Source organism: Talpa europaea (genome assembly GCF_964194135.1).
Source record: "Talpa europaea genome assembly, chromosome: 9".
Classification (NCBI taxonomy): Eukaryota; Metazoa; Chordata; class Mammalia; order Eulipotyphla; family Talpidae; genus Talpa; species Talpa europaea.
Genome location: NC_140076.1, coordinates 83860554 through 83876416, shown reverse-complemented (window position 1 = coordinate 83876416; position 15863 = coordinate 83860554).

The window sequence follows — 15863 nt, the reverse complement described above, 5'->3', positions numbered from 1 at the left end:
GCAAAATGCCCAGCAGACGGCACATGCTATTGAATGGCAGTTTCTAACACAAGCTCTTACCTATAGACTGAGCACTATGGAGGGCCCCATTGGCCACACAAGGTCATCAGGGAAACCACACAGAACCAATGCTCACTCAGCAAAGGTGGCCAATAGGGTACTGCTAGGCAATTCTATCCCACACATGGGGGCCGTCTCTCCCAAGTATATATTTAACAAAAAGTGGTTGCCAACATTTAAACAAACAGAAAATTTCCTGTGAAATTCAGGTTTCTAGCTTACCCTTGAAAAGTGAAAAGACCCAATTCCACCGAGTAGGTACCCCACTAACAGATGGAGCTCAGTGATGACACTTTTGGAAGCAGCATGCTTTCCCCAATTTCCGCCGCTCCTTTCCCCAGTCTATTTCACTCAGTCCCAACCTGCTGCCCCCTGGACATTTGAATTTGAACCTCCTGTACTGACATTTAAGCTACAAACACAGGGTTCCTGTAAACCAAGGCCAGGCCCAAGGGGGAAAAGGTGGGGAAAGACAAGGCCTTTGTTTTTCAGGGACACAGCTGAAGAGCCAGGCTGTGGAACTGGCAGCCTGTGATGAAGAGCTAAGTGAACCCTGCTGAGGGGAGAGTGTGTGGTTCCAGCGAGTCTGGCTATTACCAACCTGAAGCTGAGGTCACCCCAGCTGCTCCCGGCGCCTGCAACTCTGTTTATTTCATTCTGGTTCATACCAGAGATTTATTTTTATGAAGAGTGAACATTTTTTGTAACATTCCCTCATTTAACCTTCATTATCAAAGTCTCTGCCCAAAACCCATCTAAGCACCATTATTGCCCATATAACATTTTCCAACATAAACCATTTAAGGCATTTCTCCCCGCTTTTATTTATTTCTCTTCCGTTACATTTGAAATGTGCATGGGGGAGAATGTGTCTTGTTTTTATGTTGTCTCATACAGACCATAAGCCCTAATGGTGGCTGCCTATTGGGGAGGTTAATAAGCAACAAGGACATTCATTATGAGCAACACAACACCAGGACATGCTAGCCTCTTATACAGAGTAGTAGAAAGAGGTTCCATGCAACTGGGAAACTCAAAGGGAACTAGCCCAGCTTCTTTGTCTCATCTGAAGGCCAAGAAGAGAAGAAACCAGGTGGTTCCAAAAGGAAGCTGGGGACTCAGAACTCAGTATGGTGATATCACTCCCCACATCACTGTCCAGACAGGCATGCTCCATGAAGAGTCAGCATGGACCCCCAAATCTCCAGGACCTGGTCTGGCCAGAGTCGGGGCAAGTAGGCATTGAACAGAAGTCTATACTAACACAACTCAGTATAGCTGACTGAGGCAAAAATGGTAATAAATTGACTCACATAGTTGAAAAGTTCAGAATCTTCAAGCAAGAACTGAAACAGTCTGTTTGGGATCTCTCTCTCTCTCTCTTTCTCTCTCTCTCTCTCTCTCTCGCTCTCTCGCTCTCTCGCTCTCACTCTTGCTCTCGCTCTCTCTCCTGAACACTCATCCTGCCTTTCCCTCTACTGGCTTTACTTTAAGCAGTCTCCCTTCAGTTGGCTGATAGCTGCTCATCATGAACATCCAGGCTTGCATTACTACAAGCTCAGTAACTCTAGTAATGAGAGAGAGGGAGGGAGGGGCAGAGGGAGGGAGAGAAGGAAAAAGGAAGAAGGACAGAGAAAATTTTTCTTCCCAGCAGTTCAATGGATTGCCTTTCTGAATAAGTCCTGAAGGTCAGAGGTAAGGACAACATTCATGGGGAAGATTCGCCCTGCCCCACCGCAAGGAACGGAAATTGCCCAATATTGGATGCATAAGCAGTAAAGGTCCACTCCAGAGGGCATGGATACTAAGCTGTTTTCTTGCATAAAAACAGTGCAGGAGTCAGGAGCCCTGGGCACTCACTAAGGCTCTGAGTAGAGTAGGTTTCTGCTGCTGGACATTCTGACTGGGGAAGCAGTACTCTGTGCCCAGCCAGTTAATGCTGCCAGGGGAGTTCCCGACCCAGTGACATGCTCATGCTCAATCACTTTAGTGGTTCATGTTCCTCCCCTCCTTACTGCCAGTTGAATGGTGTGTTTATATTGTTGTAATGTGGATTCCCCCCAATAAATTCATACTGTGGCTGTGTGCATTGGCTGGAATCATAAGAGATTAAATCACGATCTCTCCATTCTGGTGAGAGATAGCACTTTTGAGATCTGAATAACATATTACAGTACAAACAGCAGATATTTGGAAGGCACTCTAGAAAAACCAAGTAGAGTAGCAGGGAAGTGAGTCAAAGGAGAGAATGATACCTATATGGTGGTGGGAGGACTATTATATATATAATATACAATATATCATATAGTATACGATCATTATATATATAATTACCACCAATAATATAATATATTGTATATTATTATACTATATGTAATAAATAACATTATTACCTATAATGCATAATAGATTGAAATTAGAACTTATTATACATATTTATAATTATCACCTATACTATATATTATAGTAACCATTTATATTTTCATATAATAACATATAGAATGTATTATAGGTGTAACTATGCAAGTTTTCACCTCCACAAATATAACTTAATCTGCTGGGAACTCTGGCAGTCAGTATAAAATTGATGCCTCAGAATCATTTAACAGAGTGCTGATGGCCAGGAAACTAGAGTACTTGTCTCTGAATTCCTGACTATCATGGCAAAGGTTGCTGAGCTTTCAGACCACTTCTCTTGGCACCTTTGGCCTGTCATATATGTGGACAGAGAGGGCTTCAAAAGCCAGGGAAAACCTGCAGGCAGAGAGGAAGAGGCTGGGTTGGTGAACAGGCCAGTCCCTCCCTTACTGACACAGGAGGAGCTGAGGGCTGTGGGCAGGGCTGTGTCCATGACTGATCTTAGAAATCATTTTATTGCTCTTTCCTAAAATGAGGAAATTGAACCAGAAATTCCTGCAGACTTAACCAAGTAAAATCCTAAAGTGCAAGATTTAGTAGCATAGTCTTAATGTTATACTTCCATGTTGGCATATCTCAGGCTGGTTTTTAAATGATCTAAAAATGCCTGGGAATTGGGTGGGTGGTAGGAGGTGGAGGCAGCTGGGAGAGTGGTAAGGTTAATGATTCTGTGGTCAGAAAGTCCAAGACTTCACATGAAAATGTATTCATCGAAAGAGTTTAACTTGCTGAGAAAAGATCTGTTTACATTGGACCCCATGAACTCAGCCCCTGTAAGATTGTGGTTGCAGAGATAAGATAACAGGAGCCCTGGGCTAGGATATGAACTCCTGATTCTTCAAACTCTTTGTCAAGTGATCTCTCCTCTCTGCATAGCCAGACATGGGAACCAAAAGTTGGATGTAGAAAACCACACTTCTAGAGGAAATGGATTTTTTTCCAATTCAATGGCTTAGTGCTAGAGCACCCTCACACCTCTCCAGTTTGCTCCCCATCCAGGGAGTCTGGTTAATTTGCTGGTATTATTTTTAGTATTTCTTACGACTGGAAAGCATTTTAATGGCTGTTATGTAGACAGGGCCCCAAAACATTTCTTGTAATAGGCCCGTAGCTTTATGGTTCCTCATTCCAACACAATCCTGCGTCCCAGAAATCTGTCTGTAAAATCCAAATCCCCTGTGAAGCCACCCGGGGCCCTGTACCGGAGCATGTGAGTTTCCAGGGACAGGTTTATCTTCTTCTCATTTCTTAAGATGTGTTCTGGTAAATTAGATCTCTTCTCTATTTTTTCCCTCCTTTTCTTTTTCCATTCCATAGAACACCACTATTGTCGCTTCTAAATGAAGCTTAAGAATTACATTTGATTGCAAAGGATGGAGCATTTAAAGTGGTAAGTCTAGGGATGGAAAAATGAAAATCATATTATCCAATCATGAAGCATGACAATGGACAATGGCAGGGAAACTTCCTGTTGATCGTGAACGGGTTCCCTGTGTCTGTGTGCTCAATCCATTGGGAAGAACGGAACTTCTCTTGACAGTCAAGCCAGGTTCCAACTCTCTCAGTCAAGTCCTTAGTCTGCACATGATCCTGGGTGGGTGGTAGTTGTTTCCCTGTTTTCTGAGTGTAATTTTCCTGGAAAAGGTCTGAATTTAGCAGATCTAGGGAGTGATTTGGGCATTGCTAACTATGGTCTTCTTTACTGGGAATGGAGAAAAGACACCGTTTTCATGAGCAACTTCTACCCTGAGACACACATACAACTTGCATGAACTTCTCTCAAGTCTTAGCATCTACCTCTGGGTTAGAACTGCCTTTAGGAAAAGAAGAGTTATTAGGTGACCCAATGGCTAAGAGAAATGAGAGCAGAAATGATGTTTCTTGAGTTAGGGTTTAAAATTGCTGTTTTATTTATATATATATATATGCATATATATATGTTTGTTATTAATATATATAATGATATATTAAGCATGGTCCCAAGTACTTTAAGCATGGTTTCATTCTTTCAATTCTAGAAAAAAAATCTCATAAGGAAAATACTATTAGTGATTCTGTTTTATAGATTATAAACTGGTCATATCTTTCTTAGATCTCACAGAAGAAATTCCAAAACAACTGTACCTACTTTCACTACTATTGTTACTAGGATGAATATTAAAAAATATACCTATTGACTTGCTAATTTAACTGGCTAATAAGCATTACTGAACACCCAAAGTTTAAAATAGTGCTATATATTATAGGTAAGAAAAAAATTTAAAAGGAAAAAGAAATTACACTCAGATATTTGCCAGAGACAGCACCCTGGGAACAAGCTAAAACTATAAGTGATGAGTTTCCTTAACAAAATGTGACTGTATATGAGTGGTATGACTAATAGGGGAAAACAGAAAATAAAAATAGTGGCATTCTTCCTGATTCTTTACCAATCTGATATGTGTTGAATACAAAAACAGAAGAACAAAAAACTCTTAGCCTCAGAATAAAAGTGGTATATCCATATCAAGTGTCTCTATTAACAAAGGTTCATAAAGAAGATATTTTTAAAAAAGAAGTAGCAATGGAATCAAACTTTTGTTTTTTCTTACCTACATTTTAATAAGGAATAACTACACATTTGGGAATATTTTATTATCACATTACAAATAAATTATGTAAAATAAGCATGCATGCACACAATCAATGTCTAGGGCTTAATGGCATCACTATATTTTTCTTTTTGTTGGCCCCCTTGTATTTAAAAACATTCTGATGCTTCCCTGGTTATTGTTTTAGATACTACTATGCCATTATTTCCACTACAGGAAATATGAAAAATTCATCATGTAAAAGGGATAATTCCTTTGACATGTAAAGAGTTTTTACAAACCAATAAAAATAAGGTTAATGAACAACATAACAAGAATAACAATAACCCAATATAAATCAGACTACACATAACTCAATAGAAAATAGAAGACATGAACAAAAAGATCAAAATCATAAATACATGACAAAGTTATCAACTTTAGTTAAATCAAGCAATATGACAACATTTTGAATTCAGTTAAAATTTTAAAGACGCTATAAGGAAACATTTTATTTGCCTCCAGATCATAATAAACATTGCAATTGTTAAAGTTCTTCATGAACAGTAAGATTGTTTTTCCCCTGTACTCTTCTTCAATCCCCAGGATGTGATTTTTCTTACTTTGGACTCTTCCTATTTTCCCTCTAGCAATGATGTTTAGCTATGTATGCATAAAATTTCTAATCTAAAGAAATAGTAAAATATCTAAAATATGTTTGAAATTGTATATGTAGCTAGGGCTAGAAATAGCCCTAGCCCAAGTGGCTAAATTTCTTTGTAGAGAAAGGTACACCAGCAGTCTCCTGAGGCTACTTATTATTAAGCACTTAGGTCTCAATGCAGAATTTCTATAATTACTAATGTTCTTTGAAAAAAGTGCCCCAAATGATATTGGCAAAGTTGTTTCTTTTGTTTCTAAGGGCCAGTCTGCAGGGTGACAAAAAGAAAGGGTAAGTCAATTAAGTAAATTTGAGTCTCAATGTGTATAAATTTTGAATTTTGGATTTTGAAAACTATCTAGGTTATCAATGAAAATTTTTTAACCAATATTACCTTTTTTTTCTTAATTTGACTATAAAAGTTTAATGCAAACTATAATGGCCTTACCGATCCTTTACATAACTTAACATGTTTAATTCTCATAATAACCCCATGATATAATGCTGTAATTATCCCCAGTGTATAGGAGAAGTGAAAGTTTATAGATGGAAGAATTTGTCTAAAAGCACATCACTATTAAAGTGCAGAGCCAGGCTGTCTCTTCCTGAAATCTGGATTCCTGAACACTCTGTTATTCCATCTATAAATTCTTTCTGTGTCCAGAAAATAATTTTGTTTGCCCTCATGCTGTTGGTTGGATGTATTTCCATGGAGATGGATTTCTTTCCTTAGAATCTACTGCTCCTTTGGGTGAGACTGGTACTCAGTGATGCTCAGAGAGGGCAAAGGGCAGCTGTTCTGTGCTTTCCTCACCTTTAAGTTCTCCCAATGGACTAGTTCCCAATGCTTCTCTTGGTTGGATGTGCTCCAACATGCTCTTTTTCATCTCTTTGTCTAGAATGCTAACCAATCCAAATATTTAAGCAAAATTCTCTGTAAAAATGAAACCCAGACCAAGTCCAGTGGTACCATCAGAGGTTTGGCTAAGATCACAGGGACAGAGCCAAAGGTCTGCCATGTTCCATGACCTCTTCACAGATACCTTCTATAATGTCTAAGAATACACAATAAAACCAATGGGGAAATTTTCAGTCCCATCAGAATTATGCTAACTAACAACTGGAATTCCCTAAGAAGGAAGTGAAGGGATATCACTGAAGAGATACAAATAAGTAGTGAATGAATAACTACTTGGCAGAAAATGAAAGGGTCTCAGAACTCAGGAGAAGAGTTAGGCAAGTTCAAAAGTTCTCAGCTTTGCTCTCGGATACATTACTGTGGCCACAATCATGTCCATCACAGGTAATTTGTTACGACTTATAGAGAATAAATATAGGTAACAGAATTTCTTAACCTATAAATTAAAGTGGCTCTGTATCAATTTCTTGATTACAAAACTTAAAAACTATAGGACAGATATGGAATAGCTAGGAGAATTGAAAGAAAAGAATTGTACACATCCACAATCCAAATGATCTCGTAGTGATCAACTTGACTGACCCCCATGAGTGGTAGAATCCTTGTCTACATTATTCCTTTTGGTGTAACAAACAGAAAGGCAAAATTCACTTCATGACTTTCCTACAAGCCTGAGATGCTGATTCTCTGATTGTAATGGGCAGGGAACCTGAGTCACAGAGCAGAGCTATCCCACCTCAAATCTAGACTGGGTTGTTTGAAGGTATAATTGACTATTCATGTTGCTAAGCCTAAGTTTCTATACATTATGGCCAAAGGGACTGGACCCTTTGGTTCCCTCTGAAGGTTTCCAAGAGATAAAACAATGGAGTTGCTTCATTTTTGGAAGAAATCAGAACACGTGTGTGAGACTCAAGCACAGAAACCCATAAAGAAAGTAACAACTTCCCTACTACCAATATATGGGATTGGACTAGGCACCTATCTGAGGAAATTCTAACCAAGCATGAGGAATGTGCATAAGTCTGTCAGGACAGGGTAGGAAAATCTAGATATGCCTCAGAAAACAAATGCCTGCAGTGGAGATGAAATCCTGGGCTCAGAGCACAATGGAACTGCACCGTTGCCTGGAGCCTGGTGATAGTGCATTTACTGCAGCAGTGAGCGCAGTGTCTGAGATATAGACACGTGCATATCATCCCAAGACAAGGGTGGGTCTGAGGCTCTGAGGCTCACTGTCATGATTTGGCTAGGGTAAGGGTGCAGGAAACAGCACTTGTCTGGACCCAGGGGCAAGTCACATCTATGCAGGTTAAAGTCTCAACTCAGGCACCATTGACAGAGCAGCATAGTCCTAGTAGTGGCAGGCTGTCACTGTGATTCAGGACCCATGGGGTCAAGCACAGAGTAGTAGCAGCATAGCCTCAGGGATGATCAAAGCCATGACTTAAGGTGGGTGCAGTGTTGGCTTTTATACGATAGATGGGGGAGGCACTGCAGCATTTTAAACACAGAGAACAAGGCATATCAGCCACTTGGCTCAGGGGGTAAGTCGCAGTGTTAACAGGCTCCAGCCCCAGGGAGATGTAGGTCTCCAACAGGTAAGTTCCTGTCAGGGAAGGCTTTAGGTGTCCCCAGGTGCTAAGTATACAGAAGTCCATGAATGAAAAAAGGATTCTGTTCTCCTGTTCCTTAGGGGTCACAAAAAGACTGGGTGGGTGTAAAGTGTGGTATGGCCCTTTCCCAAGGGATCCCTTTATGGGATTCCCCTTGGCACTGAGCTGTTTCACAGTGGTGTTGGGGTGTTGCTGGTAAAATGTTTTTCTCCATCACTGTCCTAAGAGTTCAGACTCCACAGTGTTCTGCTGCTTCTTCATAGTAGCCCAGAGTTCTCCCAGAGCTGTTTTCATGGGTTTGCAGTTGTTTATCTGTTGGTTCAGTTAGAGAGACAGGTGTTGAAACCTTCTAATCCACCATCATGCTGCCTTGTGAAATTTCAAATATATACAATTTTTGACAGTTAATTATACTGCAATAAAGCTGGAGAAAGAAATATGTTTTTCAGGAAGAAAAAGTATGATATCAGACTGAAACTTTGTACCTACACAAAGAAATAATTATTGTTGGAAATGGAATAAATGAAAGTAAAATTATTTTTCTTACTTTTAATTACTCTGAAAGATAACTAATTAAAGCAGAAATAATAGCAATACAGTGTGAATTTATAGTATAAACATTAATATTTAGAAGGTCAGAAACTCAAAAGAGTGTCCAAACAGGTATGAATCAGCAAGTGATAGGACTCAAAGTGCCTTGCGTCCCCCTCAATAAACTATACTGTTTCCACCTCTAGCTGAACTGAGGGAGAGTTTCTCCACAGGTTCTATAAGGAGTTGTTCGACTTGGATGCAGGGCAGTACACATAGGTCTTGGCATGAACACACTTTCAACCATGCTTTCTCTTCTGTTGTTTTATTTCTGAATAAACCATGTCTGTTGTTAGAATAACTGATTATCTTTGTTTAAGGTCAATAATAGCATTCATGGAAGTAAAACTACATGACAGGAGGGGAAAAATAAGGTCTTTCTACTACACACGAAGTGACTGATACACGATTTGAAGTCAAGTTCGAAGTAAAGATGTATATTTAAACCTTAGAATATAAACTAAAATTATTTAAAGAGGTGGTATTACATATGAGCCAGTAGAAGAAATAAAGTGAAATCACTAACAGATGCTTAATTAACAATAGAAAAAGCATTTAAAAGGGTGGAGGGGGTGGGGCAGGACAGAAGGAAAGATTAGTAAATGGCTTAGCAAGATGATAGATATTCACCCAGTTATGTAAGTGATAACATTAAAAGTACATTGTTTAAATACAAAAATCAAAAGATAAAGATAGCCATATTAAATAAAAAAGCAAGATTCAATATAGTCTTCCTATAAAAAACCTACTTTAAATATAAAGACATAAATAGACTAAAAACAAAGGATGTAGAAACATGTACAATATGAACATTATAGAAAGGAAGCTATATAGCTTCACTTATATCAGACAGTGAAGAATTTAGAACAAGAAAGTTCATCACGATAAAAATGAAACAATCTATGGGTGGTTTGGTAGTCAGTGTAGAATGGTCTCAACGCCCAAAAGGGGAAATCTTATACTTCCAAAATACAAACAACATTGTAAGCCAATGTTACTCCAATAAAATAAAATATAAAGGGCCTCCCTGGTGGTGCAAAGGGTTAAGCACCACACTATGAAGCAATCTGCAGCCTCTGCAGCACAAGTTCAATCCCCAGGAGGCCAGGGAGCAACCCACATGGCGCAGCAGACCTCTCCTGTCTTGCCTGCTGCTCCCTCAGCAGTGTTTTTCAGTCACTCTCCCTGTTCTGTTCCTCACTGTCTCTGGGGAATCCTCTCACACCCCTGCATCTCTGGCCTGTACCCCAGCTCTTGTATGCATAAATAAATAAATATTTAAAAAATAAAATAAAATATAACCAAAAAGAGCAACAGCAAAAAGGGATAATACATAATGCTAAAAAGGTTAGTTTTCTAAAAAGACATAACAATCACATTTTCAAATTGAAATTAAAAGCTTCAATACACATGAGGAAAAAATTGATAGGACTGAAAAAAAGGAATATACAAATCCAAAATGATAGTTGGAAATCTCAACATCTGCCTTTTGGTAATTGACAGAACAAGTAGACAAAAAATTCAGTGAAGCTTCATAAAACATGAACAGCACTACTGAACAACTAGATGTAATTGACTTTTATGCAGGATATTCCACTCAAGAAGAGTAGGATACACTCTCTTTAGGTACATACAGAACATTCACTAACATAGGTCATATTTAGAGCCACAAAAGAAACCCATAGAAATCATACTATGTAATTTCTCAGATTAAAATAGAGTTAAACTAAAAATTGTTAATGAAGATATATCTGGAAAATACCCCCAATATTTGGGAATTAAATGATACACTGTTAAGGAACCCACTGATAAAAGAAATTTGAAAATATTTTGAACTGCATAGAAATACAAATCAACATATCAAAATGTGTGGGATTCATCTAACTCAGTGTTTAAAGGGCAGTTAACAACATTTAATGGGTGCATAAAAAAAGATCTCAAACCATTAACCTAAGCTTATACTATAAGAAACTAGAAAAATAAAAGAACAAATTAAACTCTAAGTAAACCAAAGGAAAAAATAAATATTTGAACAAAAAATCAATGAAATTGAAGCCAGGCCAAAAAAAAAAAAAAAAAAAAAAAAAAAACAGAGAAAATTAACAAAGATCATAAATTGGTTCTTTGAAAAGATTAATAAATATTCATAAACTTATAGCCATACTAACCAAGAGAAACACAAATTATCAATGTCAGAAGCAAAAAAAAAAAAAAAAGATTACCCCAGTATAACCTACAGACTTAAAAATCATCACTATTCCTTGAAAGAGATAAATTATGAAATTACCAAATCTCATCAAGGAAAGAATAGATAGCTTGAAAAGCCCTATATCTGTTAAAGAACCTGAATTCATAGTTTAAAACTATCCAAAGAGAAAAAAAATACTAGTGGCCCAAATCATTTGTACTGGTCATTTTTACTGAACACTTAAGGAAGAAGAAATATAAAATGTTAATTGATTAGAAATCTAGAACATTCTTATATCCAGTTATCTTCAATTTTATCTATAGATTTATCACAATAACTGTCATATCTAAGCATATTTTTAAAGAAATATGTAAAGAAAATTGATAGCTGATTCTTAACCTCTAAAATTTACGTAAAAAGTAAATGAACTAGAGTAAACAAAATGTCTTTGAACAAGAATAAAGTTGGAGGACTCACATTAACCATTTTTGAAACATAAAGCTACTATAAATGAATACATAGATCGATAAACAGAACAGAATCCAGAAATAAACTCACATATATAGAATCAACTGATTTTTGACAAAGGTGCAAGGATAATTAAATGGAGTAAGGATGTTCTTTTTCAATAAATGGTACTTAAATAATTGAACTTTGACTAACACCTCACAGTTTATATGAAAATTATCTCAAAATGGAGCATGCTCCCAAATGTAAAATTTAGAACAATAAAACTTCTAAGAAAAACATAGGTGAAAAAAAAATGTGACCAGGGGTTAGTCAATAGTCTTAAGATACAGCAACAAAACCATGATCCATAAAAAAGAGAAATAAGTTGGACTTTATTAAAATTAAAAATGTTTGCTTGTGAAATAAACCGTTAAGAAAATGAAAAGGTAAGTCACAGACTAGGCTTGTCTGCAGATCACATTTCTGGTAAAAGACTTGTACCCAGAATATGTAAAGCACTCTCAAAACTCAGCAATAAAAAACAACCTAATTTAAAATGTGGGCAATAAATCTGAGCACACCCTTGAAAAGGGGGAGATATAGATGGTAAATCAGCATAATAAAAAATGCCCAACATTTCTGATCATTAAGGAAACATAAAATAAAATGAAAACTACAGTAAGTTATCACTATATACCTATTAGAATGGCTAAAACCAAGCATGCAAACAACAACAACCATCACCCCAAAATTCAGGCAGTGATGCAGAGCAACTAGAATGCTCATGGACTGATGATGGAAATGCAAAATGGGAAAGACCTTTTGGAAACAATTAGGAGATTTTCAAAATAAAGTTAAACACAAAACTACCATAATTCATGTAAATTCAAAAATAAATAAATAAACCAGGATGTGGTGGCAAAGATGGAAAGCAGCCTGTGGAAATAAATTTAATTGAATTACAAATGAATCACATAACCACACTAAAGTGGAGGGGAGAAAATGTACCCGGTCTAAGTAACTCTGAAAAACAATGTTTTTAAGTGGATACTATTAGGCTAAAGATAGGAAGAATTACATGCAAATACTAGCTTATAAATTCGTTTAGCATGAGTCAGGGATTCCAAAACTATTTTATTTCTGTATAAGTTGAACAAATAGGCACACACATTGTATACATCATGAATGTCAAGCTCTTACTATCAGAGAAAGTAGTTAAAAATGAGGAAAGAGGGAAGGCTAGAATGTACTCTATGGTGCTGGATTCAAGTTGGAGGTAGCCACATGGCATGGATTGATGGACAGATGGATGAAGGGAGAGAGGAAGGGAAAGGGTGGTAAATGATGTGTGATGTGCATGCATATATCCCCTAGTTCTACGCACTGAGAGGACCTAGAAAACGTGAGGCTTCAGTAGCAGTAATCACAGCTAATATTCAGACCTTGGTTTTTCAATTGCATTCTCCAGTAAAAAGGAACCAGGTTTCGGGCCTCCCTGGTGGCGCAAGGGGTTAAGCACTGCACTATGAAGCTGTTCGCAGCCTTTGCAGCACCAGTTGGATCCCGACTAGCCAGGGAGCAACCCACATGGCGAAGCAGACCTCTCCTGTCTCGCCTGCTGCTCCCCTGAGCAGTGTATTTCAGTCAATCTTCCTGTTCTGTTCACCACTCTGTCTCTGGTGAGTCCTCTCAACAACCCCCTCACCACCACCCCGCATCTCTGGTCTGTACTCCAGCTCTTGTATGCATAAATAAATAAATCTTAAAAAAAAAAAAAGGACCAAGTTTCCTGAAGAACTGTTTTATTTCTGGGGTGGGACAGAGGAAAACGCACCATGAGTCTGGCATGTCTAACAGTGCCAGAATGTAAGGATGTGCCCCACCCCCGCAAAAATAAATAAATAAATAAATAAAACCTATGTAAACGACATAGGAATCCATCTGTGAATGTTGCCAGTGGCCAAAATTTGAACAACTGAGCAACAAAATAAAGAACCATAATATTGTTTAATACTTGTCAACAAAAAAGTTAACAAATCCATACTGATAAATACATGGAGAAGTGACAACTCTTCCTTACAGATGATTTCCAGCTAAAGCATGTAAAAGGAATGAGAAAAATAGAAAATCACCATGGAATAAAACTAATAGCTGCTGCAGGCAAGATCCACTAGTGGATGCTTAAATTGGTGAATGAAAGTTTAAGCAGAAATGAAATATCGCATAATCCCTAAAAAATGATACGTTTCCAGAGGAGGGCCTAGGGAGCCAGGTAATGGATGTTAGCCAAGTAGTCAAGGTTAACAACATTAGTCACACATGTGGATGCCATGTGCCTTCTAGTATGTGCATGGAGAAGCACACATCACCTCTTTGCATCTTCAATACAATCAAAAGAAAGCATCAGACAATTACAAGTTGCAAAACATTCTACAAAATAACCGGCAATGCTCTTCAAAAATATTAAGGTTATGAAGGACGAGGGAGACCAGAAGAACTGACAGAGACTGGAAGTAACTAAGGGAAATAAAACTACATGCAAGGTGGGATTGTGAAACAGAGAAAAAACATTGGTGGGGAAAAAATATGAAATCTGAATAGATTTGGTTATTATTGTGCCACAGGTAATTAACTTCTTGATTAGCTAGATGTTGACATAAGTGTATACTGCATAAAGTTTATAGGTACTATCTTTGCATCTTTTCCAAAAGTCTGAAATTATTTGAAATGTTTTTTCAAAAGTCAAAAATTGCGGGCTTCCCCGGTGGCGCAGCGGTTGAGCGCTGGGTTGCGAAGCTGCCCGCAGCCTCTGCAGCGCCGGTTCGATCCCCGGCTGCTCCCCGGCCACCGGATGAGGGTCCCACATGGCGCGCAGACCTCTCCTGCCGCCCGCTGCTCCCCTCAGCAGTGTGCTTCTGTCCTTCTGCCTGCTCTGCTCCCCGCTCTGGCTCTATTGGGTTCTCTCACCCTCCCGCGCTTCTGACTGTACCCAGTGCTTGTATAAATAAATAAATCTTTAAAAAAAAAAAAAGTCAACAATTACTTGCATGACCAACAACATTATCTATTATATCTGGAAGGAAACTCCTCTGCTTCCAGGTAAGTAGAATAGCACTTTCCACAGCAAGAGCATGTAATTTGGAGAAAAAAAGTTGCCTCCTATAACATGCATTCCCTATTCTCTCTGTCTAGTTGTCAGAATTTTACCATTGTTCCTGAATCCATTGGCTTTTCATACAGATAAGAAACCAATGAAGAAGAAAATCATTAAGATGGTGACAAAACCATCTTAAAAAATACAACAGTATTCTGTTGACTGAAAAAAACCCAAACCAGACAACGCCCAGTACTTTTAATGTTTGTTTTTGCTTACTGGTGTATGTATATATACATATATATATATATATATATATTATATGCAATTACACATGTATTTGTGCACATGTGTGGATGAACCTATGGTCACCTGAGACTGCTGACACCCATGACTCTCCTCTCTCTCTCTTTCTCTCTGCTTAAACACAGCTTGCTTTCTTTGCTTTGGGACTCTTTTTGACATCTGTGATCAGTGCACTGTTGTTCTTGGACCTTTTTCAATTTCCCGCTCATTTGAACAGTTTCCTTGTGCCAAGGGAGGAAGATGTGAGGGAATTATAGAGATCACCTCACAGTATTTATTCAGTAGGTTTCAAGGAGAACAGCCCCAGCCTGAGTTTCCAAATGGAGAAGGCAGGCCAAAGCATGTTGTGCTCCGTGGAATCCAGTGATTTGGAAGGGGTTGTATCCTGTCACCTTCATTTCTAAAGGGTTTGACTTATTCTATGAATTGTTCTACTTGGATAATATCTCAGGATCAACATTCCATCAGTTAAATTTGAAGAAAGAGGGTTTATTGGAAATTAAAGGGAAAGATGCTTATTTTTGTCAAGCTCTAAAAAAGTGGAATTTGGCAGTGACCTGAGAAGGCATGACTCTGACATTGCATCCTTGGCTACAGAAGGGGAAAGATGCCTGCCATACTCTATGTCTTAGAGCTTTTGAAAGGATGAAATTGAGTAACTAAGTATGGCATAAAAAATGTAGATCAGTGTGTTCTGTTGAAATGCTAGGATTTTTTTTTCTTTTCCATTCTCATTGCATTCTTGGTAAAATGGACTCTCTTTGAAAGTGTGGAATGAAACTCTCCATATCTATCTCCAATGTGCCTCCAATTCTCTCTAGACACTTCTCTTCATGTCCCTTATTAGGCTACAATGGACAATGCCCCTTTCTCTGCACATTATTTATCTTCCTTCCTAGAATAAATCTCCCTGCTTTTATCCATCCCTAACTCCCTTCAGCTGAGTAACCCCAACTTATTCCCAACTTATTCAACTTAAATATTGCTTCC